Below are 16509 nucleotides of genomic sequence, written 5' to 3' on the forward strand. Positions count from 1 at the left end.
TGTTGTGGGTTCCCCCGGTGGGCACCCACCAATACTCTAAGTGGCCAACTCCTACCAGGGTAGCTGGCAAGGGCTGCAGAGGGAGCCAATTTAAATGCAGGCAGACCTTCAGTTTGGCCATAGTGGAGAGTACATTGAGTGATCGCCAAGAAAGTTTTCGAGCAAAAATAAGCACCTTGGACCAAACTTTCCATCTATTGTGCATCTATTGGAAGGAAGTGCAATTTAAGGGAGGAAAGCTCTACGTGGCTTTTGTCGATTTATTTTCTGCCTTTGACCTAGTTCCTCGTGCAAGTCTCTGGAGGGTTTTAAGAGAGCAGGGCATACCAAGGAACCTTTTAGACATCTTAATTAGACTACACTCATCAAACTCAGGGCAGGAGAGGTTGGGGAGAACAACCAAGTCACAGATCCCTTCCCAGTCCAGTGTGGAGTAAGACAGGAATGTGTCCTAGCCCCCACACTTTTTATCCTTTTTATAAATGGTGTTGTCAATTTCTGAAACAGAGATGGGTGTGATGCCCCAAAAATCGGTAAAAAAAGAGTGCCAGCTCTTCTTTTTGCCGATGACACACTTTTAATTTTTAAATTCGCCGCAGGGATTACAGCAGCTTTTAAATGACTTTATTAAGTTTTGTGACGAGCGAGGGTTGGTGCTAAATGAATCCAAAACCAAATATATGATTTTTAGAAAAGGAGCGGCTAATTCCACCAAAAGACCTGTGTTCGTTGGAAACAGTAAATTGGAGCGAGTTGACGCTTTTGATTATTTAGGCATTCGCCTGACACCGTCATTTAATTGGGCAGCACATATTGAGAAAGTCAAAATGCAACTTATACACCAGACTGCCAATATTACAAAAATACACAGGAAAACACTGTCAAGACAGCTTGCGCCGGGAGCGTGGCCAACTGTCGACGGGAATGGCCGCACGGTAGCTGAGCTCCGTCATGCCACTCCCAATAAATCCATTTACGACCATCCGCCCTGGCCCGATCTGCGCCCTGAGGTGTTCCGTGACAGCAGGTGGTACTGCTCGAGCTGCGGTGTGAAAGTGGGGCCCATCGAATTATCTGCCGCAGACACTCCATGCATCGGCTTCACTGAATACGGCTGGGCTGACAGGTAGTTTGCCGGGCGGCTACGAGGAGCTGCGCGACCAACGGGATGCGGCCTGGTCTGCGACGGTTCCTGGAGTGTGGCATGAGCGGCCCTGTGCCCGGGATCTAATAACAGGTACCTGGCTTGTCCTCTGGTGCTCTGTAGCTGTCTTGCGGATTCCGTGGGGTGTGGTGAAATTGGTCCGCATTCACTTACAGCTGCCCTGCCGGAGCCACGGCATCTTTGACGGGCCACAGGGCCGCGGACCTCGGCGAGACTTACGCCGACCTCCCCTTCCAGCTGGCAGAGGCGCCGATGGGGATAACAATGTGGGCACTCGCTGTCTGCCTCTAGAGAACCTGCACTACCGCTGCTAGGGGCCCGGAGGTCTCCTGGGCCACCTTGACCCTATCACACTTCGGGCCAGTGACTGCTTGATTATATTGACTTGTCTTTGGCCTAACAGTACTCTATAGCTGTGTTTGTGGCACAGGTCCTCGCTTGGATGATAGTGTGTTCTCCGGAGTTGATTTGCAGTGTGCACAAGGTGGAGGCTGCGAGGCACACTATGGGCTGGTGAGCTGGCTTACACCTGAGATGTATGTGGATTCCTTTGGGCCCGCCGGCCAGAGTATCACCGGTTCGGTGGGGTGCGCGGAGTATCAGCATTCCTCCTCAATACAAATTACTGCCTGTGGTTGATTGACCTGCACCCAAGTGGAACTTGAAGGGTGTTTTGCTAGTGCTGAAACTCCTGAGGGGTGACGGAGGCTCAGGTCAAAGCCGACAGGCCACGTGGAGTGCCAAACGGCAGGCGGCGGAGAGGAACTCCAGCTTCCTTGCCCTGTACAGCTCCCTGCCGATGGACCCAGCATGGCTTCAGGTCACAGTGGGCGGAATGCGACACAAGCCAAACTAGAAAAACTTGCATGGCAGAAGAGCCATGAGGACAAATCAGGCACTGCAGCAGCACAGCGGGACGACCCGGAGCCCACTAGCAAGGACCTCCTGGCAGCTACCACCAATGTGCCAACTTCTCTGGTGAACAGTTTCTATACCGTCGCAACGGAAGTGGCCCTCATAAGGGAGGATATGCAAAAAATGGCTGATTGAGTGACTACCGTCGAGACCACCACAACAGAGCTGGTAACTGATACCACCCTCCTTAAAAAGCAGGTGACTGAGCTGCGTTCTTCTCACGAGGCGATGGCGGTTCCGCTAGATGAGTATGAGGGTAGGATGCGACGCAACAACATCTGAATTCTTGGCGTTTCGGAACAGGCGGAGGGACCGACTCTTGATCTACATGTTGAGGAGCTGATCCTGCAGCGTCTACAACCAAGGGGCCTATCCAAATGCTTCTCTATTGAACAAGCTCATCGTGTGCCTGGTGGTAGGCTCAAGCCGGGGCCCTCCCCCCACCCACTCCTTGCCATGGTGTTTAACTATCGCAATTGTGATCTGATCCTACACCCCCACTGACTGTTGAAAACAGTAGAGTATTGTTCTTCCCGGACTTCACCCTGAGATGCCATGTTATTCCCAGCGAAACTTAAAATTGAGTCAGATGGCAAACTCTGGTTTTTCGCTAGTCCTGAGGACGCCTGGGACTGGCTTGACGGCTGGCATGCGGTTGGCGAGAAACACCACAAGCCGCCACCAAATGCCGGGGAACTCATGGAGTGGCGCCAGCAATCTCGATCCCCGCCTCCTTCTGAAGCAAGTTCCCAAAGCCTCATGGGGTGATCACGTAAGACTGTCCTCTCGGAGGCCTATATGCTGGTTCCATTGTCTGTAACGACCTGCCGGGCCACAGTTTGACTTTTTGGCTACGAACTTCTATTGGCCCAGGGGTTGTTCAATATTCTCTTGGGTGGGGGCTGCTTGCCTTGATGTTCACCAAGATTCTAATGCTTAGGTCTCTGTAGTCATTTATCCTTTCTGTGTCAAATTTGGTTGAGGTTTGTTGTATTCTTGGGGTGTTGGCGCCGGGATGGTGATATGTTTTGCTGACTAGTGCTTTAGGGAGTGGGGTTGTACACGTCCCTGAAGTTGTTGAGGGTGGGCGACAGGCACTCTGCAAGTTGGGGGTGGGATGGCTGGTTCTAGGCCCGTTCAGCAGGGAGGCAGGGAGGAGGTGGGGTCCTATTGGGGTGATGGGGGGTTTGTTTATTATGTTTTTTTTATGTTGGGTGCTGGCACTTTCTAATGCTGATCTCACCAATCTCACAATTAATGTAATTATTAATGGCGCATGTTACATCCACCTTGGCTGCCTTCGTCCATGCTTGATATCCTGGGACTCTTTGATGTTTATGGACTTGACGTGATGACCCAAGGGGTAACACTTAACGTGGCCACGTGGAACGTTAACGGTTTGGGTGACGAATTTAAGAGGGGTGTTGTGTTGCAGTATATCAAGCGGGTTTAGCTTGATCTAGTGTTGCATCAGGAGATGCACCTAGTGGGGAACTCCTGGAGGGCCCTGAATAGGAAAGGCTATAGACTAGTGGTTCATTCCGATTTCCCCTTGGGCTCCAGAGGGGTGGGGATCTGGCTCAGGAGGGGTTGTCCCTATATCACCCATACCACCTGGACCGACCCTCAGGGCAGATATGCTGCAGTGACGGGCTCCTGGGAGGGCTGAGTCATCAATGTTGTTTCTGTCTATGCCCCCCCTCGGATCGCAGCGTCAGACGCTGCGCGACATAGGCTCCCTACCGCTTGAACTGCCTTTGGGGTTGTTAATATTGGGAAGGGACTTCAATCTTACGATAGATGGTTCTCTGGACCATCTCCCGCCCCAGGGGGACCCGCCTAGAGGCTCACAATTGTTGGAGTTCGCGAATGCCTCTGGGGTTATCGATATCTGGAGGTGGTTCAATCCGCTGCACACACGCTTCACGTTCCAATCGGGAGTACACAGTAGCAAATCACGGATTGACACATGCCCAAGATGTTTATGTTTTCACGGGCTCCAGTTGTATGGCCCGTGGGATTTCGGACCATTCTCCGGTTCTGGCTACCTTGGCCTTCTACAGTACGGGTCGCCCTTATTCCATTACTATACAGCCTTGGGAACTCAAAATTCCGCTTATCAAAGAGACCCTTCGTAAGGACATGGAATATTACTTTGATGAGAATGTGGGCTCTGTCAACCCAGCAGTAACACTTTGGGGCGCTTTTGGGGCGGTCATAAAGGGTACAGCATTGTCATTAGCTGTGGGGCACAGGGGGGAACGGTCTAGGAGGGTGATTGAATTAGAGGCGGGTATTTCTGTTCTGGAGGAGTCAATTGCGCAAGATCCTAACCACACATCCCAATACAGCCTCGCGCTCAAGAGACAGAATTATAGACAGCTCCTTTTTGAGGCCGCCATGGCGAGCTCCCTGGCTTCCTGCCACAGGATTTATGAACAGGGTGAGTGAACGGGCACGTTTTTGGCGTGGCTTGAACGGAGGGAGGAAGCTGCTAGATGGGTACACGCAATAACCGACCCGGCGGGCACGCTGCTAACTGATCCTCAATTGATAGCTAATGCCTTTGCGATCCATTATGAGGAGATCTATACCAGTTCGCCAACATCCCAAGCCCCCCTCTTGGGTGACCTCCTAGTCACCATTGACGTTCCTACCATCTCCCCGCAAGATCAGGATACCCTGGAGGCAGACATTACAGAAGCGGAGGTTCAGAAGGCCATACAAGATGTCTGATCCGGTAAGGCCATGGGTTCCAATGGGCTCCCCATCGAGCTTTTTAAACCCATGTCTACGCTCATAGTGCCACATCTGTTGAATCTATATACTGAATGTTTTGAGTCGGGTCTCCTCCCCGCAGATGTCCGAACCGCAGCCATTGTGGTCATTCACAAACCAAACAAGCCTGTTGAGGAGTGTACATCATACCGCCCCATCTCTCTACTGACGGTTGAAGCCAAGATCCTGGCTAAACTCCTGGCGAATCAACTTCTCCCTTATGTCATAGACTTGGTCCATCCGGATCAGTCTGGATTCATGCCGGGGAGAAATACGGCTCGAAATCTGTAACGGGTGCATGGGGTTCTTGGCAGGATTCCCACTTTAGAAGAAGACGCAATCCTGTTATCAACAGATGCCTCTATGGCGTTTGACACAATAGAATGGGATTTTCTCTTTGCCGTCTTGGTCCGTATGGGGTTCGGTCCCAAATTGATTCACTGGATCCGACTATTGTATACCCAACCCACTGCACATGTCGTCGTCAATAATCATCGCTATGCCACTTTTACACTTCATCGGGGCACAAGACAGGGTGCCCCCTGTCTCCATTACTCTTTGCGTTAGTATTGGAACCGCTTGCGGTGTGGGTTCGGGGTGATCCGGGGATACGAGGGCTTAAATGGGCGACATCTCATGAAGATCGGATCTCGCTCTACGCAGATAATATCCTTTTGTATCTGGCTTCCCCCATGCGTTCACTGCGACGGGTGCTCCATATCTTCTACATCTTCGGTGCCCACTCTGGATATCGTATAAACTGGTCTAAATCCCAGATGTATGCATTATGGGGGTTACCCTGGAGAGTCCTCAGTGGCCCCCCGGGGTTTTCGGTATCTAGGCATTTTCATCACTCCAGAGGTCGATCTCTTCTTTGAAAAAAACCTACTCGGACCTCTTCAGCGTTTCAGGTCGGATGCCCTCCATTACCGTTCTCTCCCTCTGACTCTCCTGGGGCGAGCATCCTTATTCAAAATGCTTCCTCTTCCAGGTTTCCTTTATGCCTAGCACAATACCCTGAACCCGGTTCCAGAATCCTATTTTTCCCACATAGTCAGTGTATTATGGGGCTTCTTGTGGGAGGATCGCACGCCGCGAATAGCGATGAACCAGCTCACCTTGGGATGGTATGACAGGGGCATCGGTTTACCGGACCTAAGACTCTGTTATCAAGCGTCCCAATTGATCGCTATCAATAAATGGGTGTTTGGCCACCCCAAGATGACCCTAATTTCTGAACAGACCATTGGCTAATGGGTCGGGCGGCTATAACAGAGCGCTATATTCCAATCCTCGCAAACTTAACTTAACTGCGCCCACTGCACGAACCGTTGAGACTTGGCACAGTGTCACCAGAAAGTTGGGATGACATAACCGTCTGACGAAAGCTACTCCTTTATGGGAACCCGATATTCTCGATCACCTCAGTACTTGCTCAGGGTTTCACAGATGCAATACAATTGGGATTTCTGTGATCGGAGATATCTAGATGAAGAGGAGGCTGGCCACATTCACAAAACTTCAGGCGAAATACCAATTGACTCAATCCGAGACATTTAGATACTTGCAGATCAGGCATGCTGTATCTTTTGCCCTGCCGAAGGAGGTCTCTCTCCCTGACTCTTCCCCTTTAGAGGACCGGTTGGTGTTGGATCCTATGGAGCACAAAGCCATCTCGATCACATATAGGAAACTAGTTAATAACCAGGCAGACCCGATGCAAAAACTAAGAGTGGCTGGGAAAGAGACCTGGGAGAGATGAAGGATGATATGTGGCAGGACGCACTAGCCTCCCCTCGGGAAGTTGCTGTTCCCATGCGCATGCGACTCCTCCAGCTCAAGATCCTTCACCGGGTCTACTTTGATGCCACTCTATTGTTTAAACTAGGTAGACACCCTGACCCACTGTGCCTCTGTCACTGCAACCAAGTGGGTACTTTCTATCACATTCTATGTGAATGCCCTCGAATTCAGGGATATTGGGGAAAGATTGCCCGCCAACTTGCGAGGGCGAGTGGAAGGTCCATTGAGCTATCTCCCCAATTATGCCTGCTTAATATATGGGGAGCAGCTTACCTACCTCAAGCCGAACAGACTTGGGCCTCTATGGGCTTTGTCACTGCAAAATGAAACATTGTGCAAAAATGGGGGGTGGAGGCAGTTCTGCTATTGGTTGATTGGGCTAAGGATATGGACACCACAATGATTGCCAAAAAGCTGTGTTTAAGGGGCGGGGTTGCCCCAAGAAGTGGGATCGATAATGGGGATAATGTAACAAATATAGGGGTGACTTTTGCATCTCCCTGTCGGTGGAGCTCCAGAGGGACAGGCGAACATTAATGGCCAGCGGACGGCAGAGGGGATGGCTTCTCCCCCTAGACGTATTGTCTTCGCCATTTCTTAGCCCCTGCTGCCTACCACACTATGACCTGAGCTCGCTGGATTGTGTTGTCTCTTTTGGGGGGTTAGATACTGTATGGATGTAAAAACCTGTAATGATTTTCATTTTGTCTATATGTGGATGTCTAAAATGGTGATATTATTATTGGAAGAGGAAAGACCTATTGCAAATTTGTACTGCTCGTGCTGGCACCCGGTTCTTTTTGTAAATCAATAAAAAGTTTAAAAAATAAAAAAGGCAGCTTGCGCCCTCTCTGGAAATCTATAACAGAAAGGTACTGGGTGGTGCCCTCTGTGGAGCAGAATTATGAGATACTGGAATGACAAATTGTTTATCCACAACTGAGAATCGTAGACTTTATGTCTAGTGTCAAAAATCTTGGAACCCTGCAGGGTGGCACTTCAGCCTAGTCTGTTTGCATCCTATTCCAGGACCACATCTGCAGAATGGAAGATAGCTGGCCATTTCACACTTCTTCGTTGTTCAACCAACAGTGTAATTCCTTCAAGCAATCCTGGTCTACAGATATTAAATATGAATAAGCTAAATACTTTCTCAAGTGAAGGGCCTTCTAATGCCAGAAGGCTCTCAAAAAACATTTGTGGGGCTAACATGATGAAAAGACCATTGTGTGCCCACCTGCCTCTACCTGGGGAAAGGTGGGAGTCCAAGACATACCTGATTGGGTCACATATTGTATAGGGGGCCACTACCTAGAGTAAGTGTGTAACAGTTCCACTAGGTCAAAAAAGGAGTTGCAATTGAGGTCCAGAAATGGAGTACAGAGCTAGAGATCAATCAAAATGTGTGTGATTGAAGGATGCACCAAAACTAGTTGACAATTTGAAATTCATGACAGGCGGCATGCCTGCAGGTGTTGAGGAGTCTCTTTCAGTATCCCAGCTCCGTTGTTGATGACTCAGGTACTGACCAATGTGCTGGGAACATTGGCTGAGTCAAAGCAGCCCATGACTCAATTCACTTAAAGACTCTTGTCGAAAATTAGAATGTTTGTGGATATTCTCGGGGATCAGCAAGAACATAATGATGTTCTTGCAGTCAACGGAGGAGAGGGAGAGGCACTGCAAGTGGTGATAATGACAAAAAGCATGCAAATAGGGTACACTATACTCCTATTATTTCATAATTAGAACTCTCACCCTCTCTGCAGTAAGTGTGAACTGGTCCAAATAAGAAGATAGTGGTTAAGGAGCTTGGGATTCCGGTACGGCTCAGGATCTAGCACTGTGGGAAGTGCCATATCTTTAACCAACCGGGGTCTGTCAGTTCGATTCGAGAAAACCTGAAAGCTGATGTGGAACTGGTCAGTAGGAGGAAAGTGGACAGTGAGCCTGACAGAGAAACTGTATTTCCACAAATAAAGGGGAGATAGGATACAAGCCAGCAAATTGGATAAAGGGGCAGGAGAGGATGAAAAAGAGCCAAATAAGGTGGTGGAGACAAATCAGGGAGGGTTGTGTTGTTTACAGGGTTGGGAGTGTCTTCGAGCATACAGTGTATTAGTCTGATATGAGAATATAACAGTGCAAGTACTCAATATATCCATAGTGCCTGGTTGCTCCTAAGAAGTTCAGGTACTCTTCCATTAAAATACTGTATCCCTGTTGAAAAGTGTTGGCACTCTCCCTTCCAGATTGAAAAAGTGCAGATATTCAGTACCTGTGACTACTTGCCCATCTCAAGCACCGTCTTACATCGAGGGTCATATTAGCTTGTATGGCTTCAGACATTGTGAGACGATGAGCTTATCAAGCCTCAATAAAAAGCAACCTTTTTACTACTCTAAAGAGAGCCTGTGTTAACTTTGTCAGTCCACAAAACAGCCTGTTCTAGACCATCTGGTACTATAAGAAGTCCGGTATAAGCTGAGCTGGGTAACGAGGCCTACGACCAGAGCTGCTGCCCTTAGACCTGGGGTTCCAGGTTTGAGTCCCCGCCTCGCCTCTATTCACTATCCTGTGATTCAGGGAAAATCACTTAGGGGCTGATTTGGAGCACAGAGGATGGTCTATACTCAATCAGGTGACAGAGTAAAATACTCTGTCACCCTGACAGAGTACCGGTCCTCCGAATTAAGAGATGTCTGCCTGCCCAGCACACATCTCCTACATTGGCAGGAACAGCTATTACAGCGGGTCCTCTCAATGTATAGAAAGTTTGACGGACTACTCCGTCAACATGATGGTAACTTCTTTCAAAGTTTTACAAGTTTTTTATTTTCAAAACAAAATCCCAAAGTAGGATTTTGTTTTGGAGAATAAAAAACAAAACGAATGACTCACACCATGAGAGTTGTTTTCCATGGGGGGTCATGTTATGTTGTCCCTGCCTATTACCTCCAGGTTTTACCTGGCAGTGACACACAGTAAAAACTGCCAATTTGACCACTGACTCTAAATCAGGTGGGTGGGACTGCTCACTCTAAACTAGGTGGGCAGTCAAATAGCCAAGCCTCCAATGGCCCTTACTCCATCGGGCTGTCAGAGGTCTAGGTCAGCACCAGAGAATGGACAGTCTCTAAATGAGGCAGGCGGAACTTCAGTTTGGCTGAGAGTGTACTCCGTTGCTACCCTCTCCACCAAACTCTAAATCAGGGCTTCATTTCCTCATGCTTACAAAATGAGTACTGTAATCTAGTGATCTAATTCTCTTGAGCTACTACTTACCCAATCTATAAAAGTGCAAAAAATAAAACACAAACTTCAGCACATCATTAGTAGTGAAACAGCTGCTTTTCTTCTCCGACACGCTTCATGTTAGACAAGCATTTGCAATGCAATAGGTCTCACATTAGGAAAGTGTGAGCTATTGGTATTGTAAAGGACACTTTTTTTATATATGTGTTGGCTTTGAAAATATATAAATTAATAGCATCGTTATTCACAAAGCTAATACCTTTCACTTTCCTAATGCGAGTCCCATTGGCTATGGCAATGCTTGTTGGTAGCAAGCAAGGACAGTGCTGTTGTGGTGCTGAGTGATGATGTGGTTGGGCTGAGTGATGTGGTGATGATTTAGAGTGATGTGGTGGTGTCTCAGAGTGATGTAGTGGTGTCCCAGAGTGATGTGGTGGTGTCCCCGAGTGATGTGGTGGTGTCCCTGAGTGATGTGCTGGTGTTCCTGAGGGATATGGTGGTATTCCTGAGTGACGTGGTGGTATTCCTGAGTGACGTGGTGGTGTTCCTGAGTGATGTGGTGGTGTTCCCAGAGTGATGTGATGGTGTCCCTGAGTGATGTGGTGGTGTCCCCGAGTGATGTGGTGGTGTCCCTGAGTGATGTGGTGGTGTTCCTAAGAGATGTGGTGGTGTCCCTGAGTGATGTGGTGGTGTCCCTGAGTGATGTGGTGGTGTCCCTGAGTGATGTGGTGGTGTCCCTGAGTGATGTGGTGGTGCCCCTGAGTGATGTGGTGGTGCCCCTGAGTGATGTGGTGGTGTTCCTGAGTGATGTGGTGGTGTCCCTGAGTGATGTGGTGGTGCCCCTTAGTGGTGCCCCTGAGTGATGTGGTGGTGTCCCTGAGTGATGTGGTGGTGTCCATGAGTGATGTGGTGGTGTTCCTGTGTGAAGTGGTGGTGTTCCTGAGTGATGTGGTGGTGTCCCTAAATGATGTGGTGGTGCCCCTGAGTGATGTGGCGGTGCCCCTGAGTGACGTGGTGGTGTTCCTGAGTGACGTGGCAAGCAAGGACAGTGCTGTTGTGGTGCTGAGTGATGATGTGGTTGGGCTGAGTGATGTGGTGATGATTTAGAGTGATGTGGTGGTGTCTCAGAGTGATGTAGTGGTGTCCCAGAGTGATGTGGTGGTGTCCCCGAGTGATGTGGTGGTGTCCCTGAGTGATGTGCTGGTGTTCCTGAGGGATATGGTGGTATTCCTGAGTGACGTGGTGGTATTCCTGAGTGACGTGGTGGTGTTCCTGAGTGATGTGGTGGTGTTCCCAGAGTGATGTGATGGTGTCCCTGAGTGATGTGGTGGTGTCCCCGAGTGATGTGGTGGTGTCCCTGAGTGATGTGGTGGTGTTCCTAAGAGATGTGGTGGTGTCCCTGAGTGATGTGGTGGTGTCCCTGAGTGATGTGGTGGTGTCCCTGAGTGATGTGGTGGTGTCCCTGAGTGATGTGGTGGTGTCCCTGAGTGATGTGGTGGTGCCCCTGAGTGATGTGGTGGTGCCCCTGAGTGATGTGGCGGTGTTCCTGAGTGATGTGGTGGTGTCCCTGAGTGATGTGGTGGTGCCCCTTAGTGGTGCCCCTGAGTGATGTGGTGGTGTCCCTGAGTGATGTGGTGGTGTCCATGAGTGATGTGGTGGTGTTCCTGTGTGAAGTGGTGGTGTTCCTGAGTGATGTGGTGGTGTCCCTAAATGATGTGGTGGTGCCCCTGAGTGATGTGGTGGTGCCCCTGAGTGACGTGGTGGTGTTCCTGAGTGACGTGGTGGTGTCCCTGAGTGATGTGGTAGTGCCACTGAGTGATGTGGTGGTGCCCCTGAGTGATGTGGTGGTGCCCTTGACTGATGTGGTGCTGTTCCTGAGTGATGTGGTGGTGTTCCTGAGTGATGTGGTGGTGTCCCCGAGTGATGTGGTGGTGCCCGTGAGTGATGTGGTGGTGCCCCTGAGTGATGTGGTGGTGCCCCGAGTGATGTGGTGGTGTCCCAGAGTGATGTGGTGGTGTCCCAGAGTGATGTGGTGGTGCCCCGAGTGATGTGGTGGTGTCCCAGAGTGATGTGGTGGTGTCCCAGAGTGATGTGGTGGTGTCCCCGAGTGATATGGTGGTGTCCCAGAGTGATGTGGTGGTGCCCCTAAGTGGTGCCCCTGAGTGATGTGGCGGTTCCCCTGAGTGATGTGGTGGTGTCCCCAAGTGATGTGGTGGTGTTCCTGAGTGATGTGGTGGTGTTCCCAGAGTGATGTGGTGGTGTCCCCGAGTGATGTGGTGGTGTCCCCGAGTGATGTGGTGGTGTCCCCGAGTGATGTGGGGGTGTCCCCGAGAGATGTGATCGTGTTCCCGAGTGATGTTGTGGTATTCCTGAGTGATGTGGTGGTGTCCCTTAGTGATGTGGTGGTGTCCCCGAGTGATGTGGTAGTGCCCCCAAGTGATGTGGTGGTGTCACCGAGTGATGTGGTGGTGTCCCCGAGTGATGTGGTGGTGTCCCTGAGTGATGTGCTGGTGTTCCTGAGTGATATGGTGGTATTCCTGAGTGACGTGGTGGTGTTCCTGAGTGATGTGGTGGTGTCCCCGAGTGATGTGGTGGAGCTCCTGAGTGGTGCCCCTGAGTGATGTGATGGTATCCCCGAGTGATGTGGTGGTGCCCCTGAGTGATGTGGGGGTGCCCCAGAGTGATGTGGTGGTGTCCCAGAGTGATGTTGTGGTGTCCCCAAGTGATATGTTGGTGTCCCAGAGTGATGTGATGGTGTCGCCGAGTGATGTGGTGGAGCTCCTGAGTGGTGCCCCTGAGTAATGTGATGGTATCCCCGAGTGATGTGGTGGTGCCCCTGAGTGATGTGGTGGTGTCCCTGAGTGATGCAGTGGTGCCCCTTAGTGGTGCCCCTGAGTGATGTGGTGGTGTCCCTGAGTGATGTGGTGGTGTCCATGAGTGATGTGGTGGTGTTCCTGTGTGAAGTGGTGGTGTTCCTGAGTGATGTGGTGGTGTCCCTAAATGATGTGGTGGTGCCCCTGAGTGATGTGGCGGTGCCCCTGAGTGACGTGGTGGTGTTCCTGAGTGACGTGGTGGTGTCCCTGAGTGATGTGGTAGTGCCACTGAGTGATGTGGTGGTGCCCCTGAGTGATGTGGTGGTGCCCTTGACTGATGTGGTGCTGTTCCTGAGTGATGTGGTGGTGTTCCTGAGTGATGTGGTGGTGTCCCCGAGTGATGTGGTGGTGCCCGTGAGTGATGTGGTGGTGCCCCTGAGTGATGTGGTGGTGCCCCGAGTGATGTGGTGGTGTCCCAGAGTGATGTGGTGGTGTCCCAGAGTGATGTGGTGGTGTCCCGAGTGATGTGGTGGTGTCCCAGAGTGATGTGGTGGTGTCCCAGAGTGATGTGGTGGTGTCCCCGAGTGATATGGTGGTGTCCCAGAGTGATGTGGTGGTGCCCCTAAGTGGTGCCCCTGAGTGATGTGGCGGTTCCCCTGAGTGATGTGGTGGTGTCCCCAAGTGATGTGGTGGTGTTCCTGAGTGATGTGGTGGTGTTCCCAGAGTGATGTGGTGGTGTCCCCGAGTGATGTGGTGGTGTCCCCGAGTGATGTGGTGGTGTCCCCGAGTGATGTGGGGGTGTCCCCGAGAGATGTGATCGTGTTCCCGAGTGATGTTGTGGTATTCCTGAGTGATGTGGTGGTGTCCCTTAGTGATGTGGTGGTGTCCCCGAGTGATGTGGTAGTGCCCCCAAGTGATGTGGTGGTGTCACCGAGTGATGTGGTGGTGTCCCTGAGTGATGTGGTGGTGTCCCTGAGTGATGTGCTGGTGTTCCTGAGTGATATGGTGGTATTCCTGAGTGACGTGGCGGTGTTCCTGAGTGATGTGGTGGTGTCCCCGAGTGATGTGGTGGAGCTCCTGAGTGGTGCCCCTGAGTGATGTGATGGTATCCCCGAGTGATGTGGTGGTGCCCCTGAGTGATGTGGGGGTGCCCCAGAGTGATGTGGTGGTGTCCCAGAGTGATGTTGTGGTGTCCCCAAGTGATATGTTGGTGTCCCAGAGTGATGTGATGGTGTCGCCGAGTGATGTGGTGGAGCTCCTGAGTGGTGCCCCTGAGTAATGTGATGGTATCCCCGAGTGATGTGGTGGTGCCCCTGAGTGATGTGGGGGTGCCCCAGAGTGATGTGGTGGTGTCCCAGAGTGATGTTGTGGTGTCCCCAAGTGATATGTTGGTGTCCCAGAGTGATGTGATGGTGTCCCCGAGTGATGTGGTGGTGTCGCCCAGTGATGTGGTGGTGTCCCCGAGTGATGTGGTGGTGCCCCTAAGTGGTGCCCCTGAGTGATGTGGTGGTTCCCCTGAGTGATGTGGTGGTTCCCCTGAGTGATGTGGTGGTGTCCCCAAGTGATGTGGTGGTGTTCCTGAGTGATGTGGTGGTGTTCCCAGAGTGATGTGGTGGTGTCCCCGAGTGATGTGGTGGTGTCCCCGAGTGATGTGATCATGTTCCCGAGTGATGTGGTGGTATTCCTGAGTGATGTGGTGGTGTTCCTGAGTGATGTGGTGGTGTCCCTGAGTGATGTGGTGGTGTCCCTGAGTGATGTGGTGGTGTCCCCGAGTGATGTGGTAGTGCCCCCGAGTGATGTGGTGGTGTCACCGAGTGATGTGGTGGTGTCCCCGAGTGATGTGGTGGTGTCCCTGAGTGATGTGCTGGTGTTCCTGAGTGATATGGTGGTATTCCTTAGTGACGTGGTGGTGTTCCTGAGTGATATGGTGGTGTTCCCAGAGTGATGTGATGGTGTCCCTGAGTGATGTGGTGGTGTCCCCGAGTGTTGTGGTGTTGTTCCTGAGTGATGTGGTGGTGTTCCTAAGTGATGTGGTGGTGTTCCTGAGAGATGTGGTGGTGTCCCTGAGTGATGTGGAGGTGTCCCTAAGTGATGTGGTGGTGTCCCCGAGTGATGTGGTGGTGTTGGAGTTGGAGGGTGGAGATGGAATTGGAGGGTGGAGTTGGAGTTGGAGGGTGGAGTTGGAGGGAGGAGTTGGAGGGTGGAGTTGGAGGATGGAGTTGGAGGGGGGAGTTGGAGGGTGGAGTTTGAGTTGGAGGGTGGAGTTGGAGGGTTGAGTTAGAGTTGGAGGATGGAGTTGAATGGTGGAGTTGGAGGGTGGAGTTGGAGTTGAAGGGTGGAGTTGGAGGGTGGAGTTGGAGGGTGGAGTTGGAGGGTTGAGTTAGAGTTGGAGGATGGAGTTGAATGGTGGAGTTGGAGGGTGGAGTTGGAGTTGAAGGGTGGAGTTGGAGGGTGGAGTTGGAGGGTGGCGTTGGAGGGTGGAGTTGGAGGATGGAGTTGGAGTTGGAGGGTGGAGTTGGAGGGTGGAGTTGGGGGACTGAGCTGGAGGGTGGAGTTGGAGTTGGAGGGTGGAGTTGGAGGGTGGAGTTGGAGGGTGGAGTTGGAGTTGGAGGGTGGAGTTTGAGTTGGAGGGTGGAGTTGGAGGGTGGAGTTGGAGTTGGAGGGTGGAGTTGGAGTTGGAGGGTGGAGTTTGAGTTGGAGGGTGGAGTTGGAGTTGGAGGGTGGAGTTGGAGTTGGAGGGTGGAGTTGGAGGGTGGAGGTGGAGTTGGAGGGTGGGGTTGGAGGGTGGAGTTGGAGTTGGAGGGTGGAGTTGGAGGGTGGAGGTGGAGTTGAAGGTGGAGGGTGGAGTTGGAGGGTTGAGTTAGAGTTGGAGGGTGAAGTTGAATGGTGGAGTTGGAGGGTGGAGTTGGAGTTAAATGGTGGAGTTGGAGGGTGGAGTTGGAGGATGGAGTTGGAGTTGGAGGGTGGAGTTGGAGGGTGGAGTTGGAGGGCTGAGCTGGAGGGTGGAGTTGGAGGGCTGAGCTGGAGGGTGGAGTTGGAGTTGGAGGGTGGAGTTGGAGGGTGGAGTTAGAGGGTGGAGTTGGAGTTTGAGGGTGGAGTTGGAGGGTGGAGTTGGAGTTGGAGGGTGGAGTTGGAGGGTGGAGTTGGAGGTTGGAGTTGGAGGGTGGAGTTGGAGGGTGGAGGGTGGAGTTGAGGGTGGAGTTGGAGGGTCATTGTGGAGTTGGAGGGTGGATTTGGAGGGTGGAGTTGGAGTTGGAGGGTGGAGTTGGAGGGTGCAGTTGGAGGGTGGAGTTGGAGTTGGAGGGTGGAGTTGGAGGGTGCAGTTGGAGTTGGAGGGTGGAGTTGGAGGGTGGAGTTGGAGGCAGGCCTGGACTGGCCGTAGAGGGCACAGGGCAATCCCCCGGTGCGCCGCACGGGTGGGGTCCGGTTTCGGGCCCCTGGGGCCGACTTTGTTGCAGGTCCGTTTTTGCAGCTAAAACTGGCCCTGGCAAAGAGCTCGGTGGCACCCCCAACCCCCGGGGGGCAGGGTGGGGGTCGGCCGAGCACTTTGCCAGGGCCGGTTTCGGTTCCCAGTCCTACCCTGGTTGGAGGGTGGAGTTGGAGGGTGGAGTTGGAGGGTTGAGTTGGAGGATTGAGTTGGAGGGTGGAGGGTGGAGTTGGAGTTGGAGGGTGGAGTTTGAGGGTGGAGTTGGAGTTGGAGGGTGGAGTTGGAGTTGGAGGGTGAAGTTGGAGGGTGGAATTGGAGTTGGAGGGTGGAGTTGGAGGGTTGAGTTGGAGGGT

This window comes from Lissotriton vulgaris, chromosome 4_1 (assembly GCF_964263255.1).
Source record: "Lissotriton vulgaris chromosome 4_1, aLisVul1.2, whole genome shotgun sequence".
NCBI lineage: Eukaryota > Metazoa > Chordata > Amphibia > Caudata > Salamandridae > Lissotriton > Lissotriton vulgaris.